This window comes from Lepisma saccharinum, chromosome 1, assembly GCF_977018435.1.
Source record: "Lepisma saccharinum chromosome 1, izLepSacc3.1, whole genome shotgun sequence".
In the NCBI taxonomy this organism is placed as follows: domain Eukaryota; kingdom Metazoa; phylum Arthropoda; class Insecta; order Zygentoma; family Lepismatidae; genus Lepisma; species Lepisma saccharinum.
The window spans coordinates 65,344,070-65,354,288 of record NC_139229.1 but is presented as its reverse complement, the minus strand read 5'-3'; the positions used below and the strand labels follow the sequence as shown (position 1 = coordinate 65,354,288).

Sequence of the window (10,219 nt, the reverse complement as noted above, 5' to 3'; positions counted from 1 at the left end):
CTCCGTGGACTTGTAATGTCACTCTGCGATGCCAGGGGTACTGGATAGCAATCCCCCACATTAGGAATACTTTTGAAGATTGTATTTTCTCTTTAGGTTACTATATGTCGCGTTAACAGCTCTTTACGTTAATTGCGACGATGTGGTGATGGGACAAACAAAATGTCATATCCATACTTTACCCATAATTCAAACCTATAATTCCTAGCTTACTAAAAACATGTGGCATTGAATCCATCACAGAGCAAACATATCTTTCATTGGCATTATTATTATCATATTTCTAATGGTCATTCATCCTCATTATCGAACTACGGCTGGCTGTTTAAACACAGAAAAATATACAGGCTGAATCAAAAGTACTATAGGACATCCTTTTATTTCGGAAACGAAATGGAACATGAATATCTGAGCAAACAAAAGATGAGGGGGATATAACCTTAACATGGTCGCCAATTTGAAATACGCCATCTTGGATTCAGGTCAAATTTGAAAACTAGAAGGGGGTTCTTATGATATATCAAATCTGGCTAGTTTTTTCCCTCAGAAATTCATTTCTGTAATCAGATTTGCCATATGTGGCGTTGTATAAAAGTTACGAACACAAATTAACACCTTTTTTGCTTGAGTAAACCGAGAAAAGAGGAGCGAATCGAGGTGATCCTTGGGCAGCTACAGTATCATAGCCGTAGATTTCAACAATTGTACGTGTCGTTGTATGTGTGTGTGTGTGTGTATGTGTGTGTGTGAGTGCGCGTGTGAGCAACCGTTACATTTACCACATGCAAAACAATAAAACAAAAATGCTACATTAGAAAATACGGATTCATACAATATCCCTACGCACATTTTCTATCAACAACATAAAAAAAATTGGAACTTCTTCCATATATGTGCATGTATTTGTGTGTGTGTGTGTGTGTGTGTAGATAAGGAATAATTTAAACTTCAAACTAATATTTAAGATGATAAGAGCATTTCTTATCATGTCATTGACTGATTGAAGATATGACAGTAATAAATGAACCCTCATAACCATATTTAAGGATGCATTGCAGCTAAACCATTCTCATAAAGAAAGAGAATTGTTATCTAACGAGTAACTTGGTATTTCCCAGAAGGAAATAGACAATTTTCGCTCATTCAAAAGTAGGAATAAACTAAAAAACCTAAGGGAGGTGTGGCAGGTTTAAAAAAAAGTTAAGATATATTGTTTTGTGCAATATTCCAATTAAATATTTTCTAATTCGCTTCTATACTTAGTGTATTATTATTATTAAGGCTCTCCTTAGAGCCCAGTTTTAGTTTCAGACCAGCATGAAATGCCGAGAAGGCGATATCTTGCGAACACCAGCTCGAAAGAAGCGCATTGGTGTTTTGCTGCCCGTCTCGTCCGTGCTCCAATTTCACGCTCTGCCTGAGTCAGCGGTCTGATGTCGCTGCCAGTCACCTTCTGGAATGCAGGAGTACATGAAACGTGAAAACCCAAGAAGAGTGCCTTTTCAATCGTTGTTCAGATGGCCGTGATCGTCTAGTGGTTAGGACATTGCGTTGTGGCCGCAATAACCCAGGTTCGAATCCTGGTCACGGCAGAACATTTTTATTTATTTCTTATTTATGTTTTAAAATACAAACTACAATTAAATTATTTTATTTAATAGTATATTTCTTCAGATTATCATGCACCATACTTAAATAGTCCTCCGTGGCCGTGCGATCTAAAGCGCTGTGCTTTGGGCTCCGACTGCGGGTCCGCATGGGTTCGATTCCGCCTGGGTTCAGTCTCTGTGTTGTCGGCCTGTGTATAGGATCGGTGGCAACCCACTAGTAGCGTAACCCGGTCACGGATATCTCCTATAACGGCTGAGGGTTCGACGTGCTGACCCCACGTCAAACCAATAGTGGTTGAAGATCTCCACACCTCTAGGTAGGATTGTGAGAGGGAGACTGACAGTCGGGAGATAGGCCAAGGCCCTTCGAGGGCTGTAGAGCCACGGGTTATTCTATACTTAATACGTTATGTATTATGGTCGTATGCAACAACTCCAAATGATTTTTGGTAAAAATATTGTATTGAATGTTCAATAAATTCAACAGAATTCCACGATTGGTCAAAACATTTTGCTTGACTTTGTATTTTAATTTTCTCATGTCAATTCTTTTTTACGTCACTTTAAGCTGCAATAGGGTAGTCGGCAGTTTAAAGTAGGATTCAAACCACTGCGTAATATGTTTTCACCTAGAACTCTAGGTAGAAAGTCCTGGCGGGGGGGATACTTTGTTGAAATTGGGAATATGTAGGGGGATGCTTGTATACATTAGCATGGAGACAATGTACTGTACTTGGTGTATGGGGATGTTTATCCAACTTATCGTAGATGGAGGATGCTCGCCCCCCCCCCCTTTACCACCACCACCAAAAGCACTGATTTAACCGAAATCGAATATGGGTCCCCTTAGACTGTTAGACTTTAGAGGCAAGAAATCTGCAAGTTTGCCAATGTTCGTAGTGCACCGCTTTGACGTCACTGTTAGTCACTTGCTGGAATGCAACAGTAAGTGATCGGAAAATTCAAGAAGAGTGCCTTTCCAATCAGTGTTCAAGTGGCCGTGATCGTCTAGTGGTTAGGACATTGCGTTGTGGCCGCAATAACCCAGGTTCGAATCCTGGTCACGGCAGGACGTTTTCCTTTTTTAATATTATTTATATTATTTACAATTGATACTAATTCAAATACAAACTCCTTTTTCTAGGCTGTACGGAAAAAGTACTTAAGTAAAAAAAATGAATTTCAGAGTGAACAGTTTTTTTTTTATTCTGTTTAATAGTAAACATTGGAGATATGACATACGTGTTGGAATCTTACACGTTCCCGATATAAAAATATACCTACAATGTTTTCTTTAATTGCTCACACACTAAGTCTGACTACGTTGAAAGCAACAGAAGTTCGCAGTTTGGGACTTACCATATGTGCCTTTTCGTGTTAAATAACACCCTAGATATTTGGAGCCAATTGTGTGAACAGTTGAAGATACTTGCACACTCATCATTCCTTGCCTTCTCGATAGCGTAGTGGATAACGCTGTTGACTTGCATCTTCCACGTAGCGGCATTTTGCAGACTAACGAGACTCTGGCGGCTGTACCTGCAGCCAGGTAGGAATTGTATTGTGTTCTTCAAATGTGTTGGTGATTGTTCTTTTGTCCATCTCATCTTGTCACCATCTTCGAGATTAGCCAAAAAGAGATAGAAAAGCGACGTAAAATAACCTTATTCATTCAATCAATGTTGACTTGCAATCAAGAAGTCCCAGGTTAGATTCTCGTTGGAGGCACATTACACAGTGCATCTCATTAATGTGTAGATCCAGTCGCGATTTGCCTTTCTGTGCATAAAGTAAACCTAAATCAATCTTGAGCCCTCCCCCTAACGTCTTGTGTTGAAGATGGTTTTGAATTTAATTTGATTTTACTTGAACCAGTGATAAATCCACAGACTACAAATTTTACTAGATGTCCTCAAAGTTTTGGACAACAAATACATTTATTATCGATTTTTTGTTCCCTATTTTTTTGTTACTTACTTCTCTTTTATCTGTATTTAGGTTAATCGCGACAATGAGTATGATTGGCAAATCGATGATTTAATTGCAAGCATTATTCAAGATTCTAAGCTTAGATGGTACTCTACGTTAACCACTCCACCACGGAGGGTGGCTAACAGCGGCTGGAGGAATGCGAACGTTGATGAGTAGCTTGATTTCAACGTAGCTATATTTTCCAAATATAGATTGTTTGATTGGGTTGATATTTTAAGTCCACTTTGTGCACAGTAAGTCTAATTGGGACTGGACCTGCAGTTTAAAGTGGGATCCGAACCACTATGTTCCTCCACCGGATATCGAAGCCGGGACCCCTTGATTTCAAGGCGACGACGCTACCACTGCGGATATGTGTAAACTTGTTTACTTCTTGCTTCTTTAAAGCATATATATCTAGGAGGGACCCGGGTTCGATTCCCGGGTGGAAGCATATTACACAGTAGTTTGCATCCTACTTTAAACTGTATGTTCTGTCCAGACTAGCCTATTTGAGCATAAAAAAATTAAAGGCCATTCAATGAAGGTAAATGTTTTGACCTATTTTGATGACTTTATTGAGCAAGTAATGCAATATTTTTGTAAACTAATGGAAATCACGTGAAGTTATTGCATCCGTGGGCATAACTTGGGGCCTAACTTTTAAGGGAGGGGAGGGGGGAGCAGAATCGAACTTAATGCTTAACTTTTTGGAGCCCAGAATCAAAGTCCAGGATTATTTGGTAAATAACTGTGGCATTTGCGAAGTAACAAATATTATTCCTTTTCACTTTGCTCAGCAGGCTGCACTAAGTTAACGAATCGCACTTAAATTGTAAATATTAATGAAGTTGAAAATTTGGGGAGCCACTAAGTTACGCCTACGGTTGCGTAGACGTATAATAATTTGAAGAAATATACTATGAAATAACATAACATAACCCCACAGCGCTACAGCCCTTGACGGGCCTTGGCTTACCTACCGACTGCTGGTCTCCCTCCCACACTGTTCCGCCGTCACCTGTTATAGCGTGGAGGTCTCAGACCAGTGTTGGGGTGACGGGTGATCAGCCCGACGAACCCCCAGCCGTTATTGTAGGTCATCTCACTCACTCGGAGCTTCCCAATTTCCTCACGATGGTGGGTTGCCACCGGCCCTATACGTAGGCCGAATAAATTCCGACCAGAGCCGGATTCGAACCTACGCCGTCCCGCAGCGAACGATTTCAAGACGAGTGAACGCCTTAACCCGCTTGACTACGGAAGAGGACCTATGAAATAATATAATTTAATTATATTTGTACTTTTTTAAAAAAAATACAAAAAAATTAAAATGTTCTGCCGTGACCAGGATTCGAACCTGGGTTATTGCGGCCACAACGCAATGTCCTAACCACTAGACGATCACGGCCATTCGAACAACGATTGGAAAGTCGTTTTTCTCCAGTTTTCTCCTCTCGGGTATCCAGGTATTCCAGACGCTGGCTGCACATCTACCGCGAAGCTGCTGATGCACACAGAGCGTGAAGGAGAAGCAACAACGGGACACGCAGTGTTGCCAGTATATGTCATTCAGGGTTTGCAACTTTACACAAGAGTTTCCTGCAAATATATTCAATGTATTTTATGCTGGATGATTTGATTTGATTTGATTTGATTTGATTTGATTTGATTTGATTTGATTTGATTTGATTTGATTTGATTTGATTTGATTTGATTTGATTTGATTTGCTTGTCTTGTATGCCACTTTTGGCTAACTACGAAGATGAGGATGAATTGTGATTCGATGAAATTGATGAAGGGACAGTCACAAATACATATGTACACATCACAAGCTTCACAGAGGATTATACCACAGACAAGATTATACTGGCTGTGAGTCCAGACACCAGAGCCTCATTAGTCTGCAAAATGAAGTCCAGGGTGGAACTGAAGTTGACATTTGAGTGTCTTCAGAAGGGTCACCCCTTACATCCCTTATGCTGGGCGAATCAGCACAAGGCCAATGGCGCACTCCCCCAAAATCACATCATGCGTCCCCCCCCCCCACAAATTATATTATTCGCGCACTCAATCCATATAGTAATCCCCACAAAGTAAAGCTGAGAGCGATAATATAATACTGTTCCTCTTTCAAAGAACTCACCCCCTCCACCCCGCTTTCTTGTGGTAAATATAATTATTTTAGTAACCCATAACAATAATTATATTATTACTTGATGAAGTTAATTTATTATTAATTGACAAAGCTCTTTTCAGTTAAAGGCCTCCGCGATGGCGCAGTGGTAGCGTCGTCGCCTTGAAATCAAGGGGTTCAATACCCGGTGGAGTCACATAGTGGTTCGGATCCCACTTTAAACTGTAGGTCCAGTCCCGATTAGCCTTATTGTGCATAATGTGGACTTAAAACACCAAATCAATCTATCAATCAATCTTTTTAGTTAAGGATTGTGTAGTATGTTGTCGGATAAAAATTGGCTACACATTTATTATTAAATTATATATACTTCAACGACGACTAATTTTTTTTAAGTTCCAACTATGACCCACAAGGCACTAACCAGTCTCAAGTATGGAACTGAGCCACGTTTTTTAAAAAAAAATGTTTAAAAGACACAGGAAGTGTGATGTGTTGTAGGTCTCAAGGCAGAAAAATGTGTTCGCAATTAGGACAGAGCCCTTCGAGGTTATTCCTGTGTCAAGCAGCAAGTGTTGACAATTGGAACTGTTCTGAATTAGGACTGTTCGCAATTAGGACGCATCTTGAGCACGGCTATAATTTGGAAGTGTCCCTGCCACTTGCATGTAATCAACATACAAACATACACACTTATCATCGCGATAGCAGAAAAGTGACGCAAAATAGCACAGGTAAAAATAGTATTAAGACCTTAGCATGTCTGCACCAGGACTAAATGTCCCTCTGTGGAAGAAATCACGCTGACCTCAATGTTTATTACCAATAATTTATTAACTTTACCGTGTGCCGAAGTGCATTATATTTATACACTCAGGGTGCATAATAATACGCTTTGATTCTTATGTAATGTAAGTACATATACGTACACTGGACAAAGTCCAATCGCGATCGGTTGATAAGACGATGATAGAGTGAACCAATAGGTAGGACATTGTTTCCTTATCTTGCGTAGGGAGTCCTTGGTCAAAGTTTTCAACTTGCTTGATTCCATAAGTCTGTACCTCTGATGTTACCATGAATGTGTAGTCACTTTGAGGTTAGGCAAGCGACTGAATGTGATACAATTTAACACAAACATGTAATACGGTAATAATAAAACTCCCACCATGAAAATTAGAACCTGAAATATAAAGTATTTAAATGCAAAGCACTTAAATATTTAAAATTGTAGGTACCGACCAGTTAAAATACACGCGTTGAATATGGTATTTTGAATTGAAGGATGCCATTCTCTCGTCTAGGATAATTTACGTAAAGCACACATTTCCAACCTATTTCCAAGGATCGAACTTCCACTTCGATAACAAAAACTATTAAGAATTCAACTCCCGAAATAGGCAAATGTATACGGATTGTTTTATCAATTCTATTAAGAAAATATTCTTTATTAACTAGAAATTACTATTTAAATACGTATTGCTAATTCTTCATATTTTACTTTTTAAAGTAAAGGTTACTGTAACTCAATAACTCCTAAAAAGTTACTTTCCAGAAACAGCTCCCTACAAATACACCTAGGGAAGCCTTTGTCACAAACTATGATACCGCTTGTCGATGTTACTATAGTTACAGTTACTCAGTTACAGCTACACCGCCACTCGAAGAGAGTAAGTGTTAAGCGTAGCTACGATACAAGTAACTCGTTAACTTCTAATCACGATATGAAGTAGGGCTACCTTACTACTCGAGTCTTATCGCGATTACGAACAGTAAGAGCATCCATAACTTTTTTGTGTATATTTCAGCTTCACTTGTATCCGTAGTACCTATCCTAGTTCTCCAACCTATCACTATAGGAAGCTCGATCATTCGGTGTTATTTTTAACTTATCGGTGTTGCTTCTTCAAATATTTGCGTTTTAACTTTATTACACTTTTCTGTCAATATATCTAATTTTACACCTTCATTGTGCATTTAAACTAGTATTGTAATTCGTATGTCACGTGGCCTACATCTGTTGGTGACAGTTTAACATGTTGGAAACGATTTTTACCTTGTCGCGACACATGCCGATTTTACGGTTTCCGTGTGGCGGTAAGTGAGCACTCGATCACCGCCAAAACCGAGCCACTATCCTCGGTAACGCAAAACTTTTGGATAGAAAATGAAAAATCGTGGGAAACATCCTGTTCCAGGGTAAGGAACAATAAGAGTTAGAGTAATATGTGTGTGTGTGTGTGTGTGTGTGTGTGTGTGTGTGGGTGTGTGTGTGTCTGTGTGTGTGTGTGTGTGTGTGTGTACATATGAAGAAGCAGTGGCGCTATTTCCACACACATATTTTTTCCCATTTTACTCAGTTTTTCCGGCATCGCATAACGCGTACTTATTTTTAGGGATGGCCAAATCCGGATAAAATTTCATCCGGATATCGGATAATTTTCTATCCGGATTTCAAATATCCGGATATAGGATATTCTGATATCTGAATTATTTGGATATCCTAATTGTCCGAATATTTGGATTATCCGAAATGTCCGGTTATCCGATGTATGCATTATCCGGACAGTTCTTTCGTTTTCCGTTTTCCGGGCTTTTCACATATTTTTTTTTTCGTCATGTGCGTATGTCACTGCACGGATTTTCTACAAATCCTTCATCAAATCTGTACTATCCGGATATCCGAATTATATGGATATTAGGATATCCGATTTATCAGTTGCATCCGAAACGGATATCGGATAATTTGAAATCCGGATTTTGTGGCCATCCCTACTTGTTTTCCTACTCTTTGTTTACAAGTCTGCTCGCAAACATGGCGACTCCACGTGCTATGGCGTCACGTGAAACTAGCCGATAGAAAAGTACACTCGAGGGTTTAGAAAACCAAAGCATAGTTATAAATGGGCAAACGAAAAGGAGTTGAGTTTGGAGTTCGAAATGAAGACAAGTGCTATATGTAGGCAAGAGCATGCGTAAGGCCCCTTTTCCCAAGTGGCGTTGTTCTCCCATTAGAAATTCCTCCCACGAGTCCGAACGTGTAAGCGCATAGTAATCGTGAGGGGAGCGGACAAGTGCGTTCCAGCAAGGGTCAAAGAAAGAGTCATTCGTGGTCGAATCCCTTACTGCTCGTAACTATCTTTCACTAGTTTTAATTGCATTTAACCGAATAAAAGACTGACAACCTTAAATTCCGTTGACACTCTCCTCAAGCGGTTAGATTTGATTCTTGTTATTTAGCGTCGCATTTCTTCCACTTTTGGCTAATCGCGACGATGAGTGATTGATTGAATTGTTTATTTTACTTCGCAGTTTTGCCACATTTGGCTAATCGCGACGATGACGACGAGTGATGATAATATGATGAAGGGAGACTCAGAATAGAACACCCATGCCCAGGCTTAGATTCGAAACCGGGACCCTTGTCGTCTTAGCGCGCTTAGCTGGCTTATGCTCAGACGGGCTAATCCATTCGGACCTTAAGTTCAAAGTACATTCAGAAAGACTGAAAAAGTTGCCCCATCGGGAAACTGATATTGTTTGGTTACAAGATTCTGCCAAATCTAATGTATTTTTATATTTGTCTTATTTTTACGTCACTGTTCTGCTTCCTTAGGCTAACAGCGAAGATAAATGATAATATGATAATGATGAAAACACTCGCTCCTTATTCACGACAGGACTCGAATCTGGAACCTTCAATGGCGAGATCGTGAATAGATTGCGGGTGTCTCCTACTCGAAGTTCGTTTGTAGAATCCGATTTTTATCTGAGAAACATCTTTAGCTGAGTGCACGAGGCTAGTTAGCCAACCTGTCAAGAGTATAGAGCCTGAGTTAGACGTTTAGCGATTGGTTCTGGTTGAGATGACGTCAATTTCCCGCTTGTTGATTGGAAGCTTCGGAAGTAATGACTCGATTATACGAGTAAGCTGCCAATACAGAACAGTCAAAATTGTCTTCTAACACTGACGTTCGGAATTCTGGGAAACGAAAGTAAACGACAGCAGTCGAACACAATATATTCTCTGATTTGTTGCTTTCCAATCGCCAGTCCAGAACAGAGGTGGTCATTTTCGTTCAACCTCCCTCACCCTCACCTTCACGGCTCGACCTCGCTCTAACCCTCACACACCCTCACTCTCACAACTCGGCCTCGCACTCACTCTCACACGACCTCACCCTCAGGACTCGCCTTTCGCCTTCACCCTCATACACTCTCACCCTTACGACTTGACTTCGCCCTCACCCTCACTAATCGTCTTTCGCCCTCACCCTCACACATCCTTACACTCACGGATATACTTCGCCCTAACCCTCACGACTCGCCTTTCGCCCTCACCCTCACACACCCTCACACTCACGGATAGACTTCGCCCTCACCCTCACGACTCGCCTTTCGCCCTCACCCTCACACACCCTCACCCTCACAAGTCTTCGGAGGGTGAGGGTGAGGTCTGCCCTCATGAGGGTCGCCCTCCGGAAGGGTGACCACCTATGG

General features: G+C 40.6%; 3 non-coding genes across 3 annotated transcripts; 2 read left to right on the top strand and 1 right to left on the bottom strand.

The window, feature by feature from the left end:
• Positions 1–1,520: 1,520 nt before the first annotated feature.
• On the top strand, positions 1,521–1,592 carry TRNAH-GUG (transfer RNA histidin (anticodon GUG)). The gene has a single exon. It is a non-coding gene; the product is annotated as a tRNA-His (tRNA).
• A 1,015-nt stretch (positions 1,593–2,607) lies between these two features.
• Positions 2,608–2,679, top strand: TRNAH-GUG (transfer RNA histidin (anticodon GUG)). Its single transcript has one exon. It is a non-coding gene; the product is annotated as a tRNA-His (tRNA).
• Positions 2,680–4,920: 2,241 nt separating this feature from the next.
• Positions 4,921–4,992, bottom strand: TRNAH-GUG (transfer RNA histidin (anticodon GUG)). Its single transcript has one exon. It is a non-coding gene; the product is annotated as a tRNA-His (tRNA).
• Positions 4,993–10,219: the final 5,227 nt, after the last annotated feature.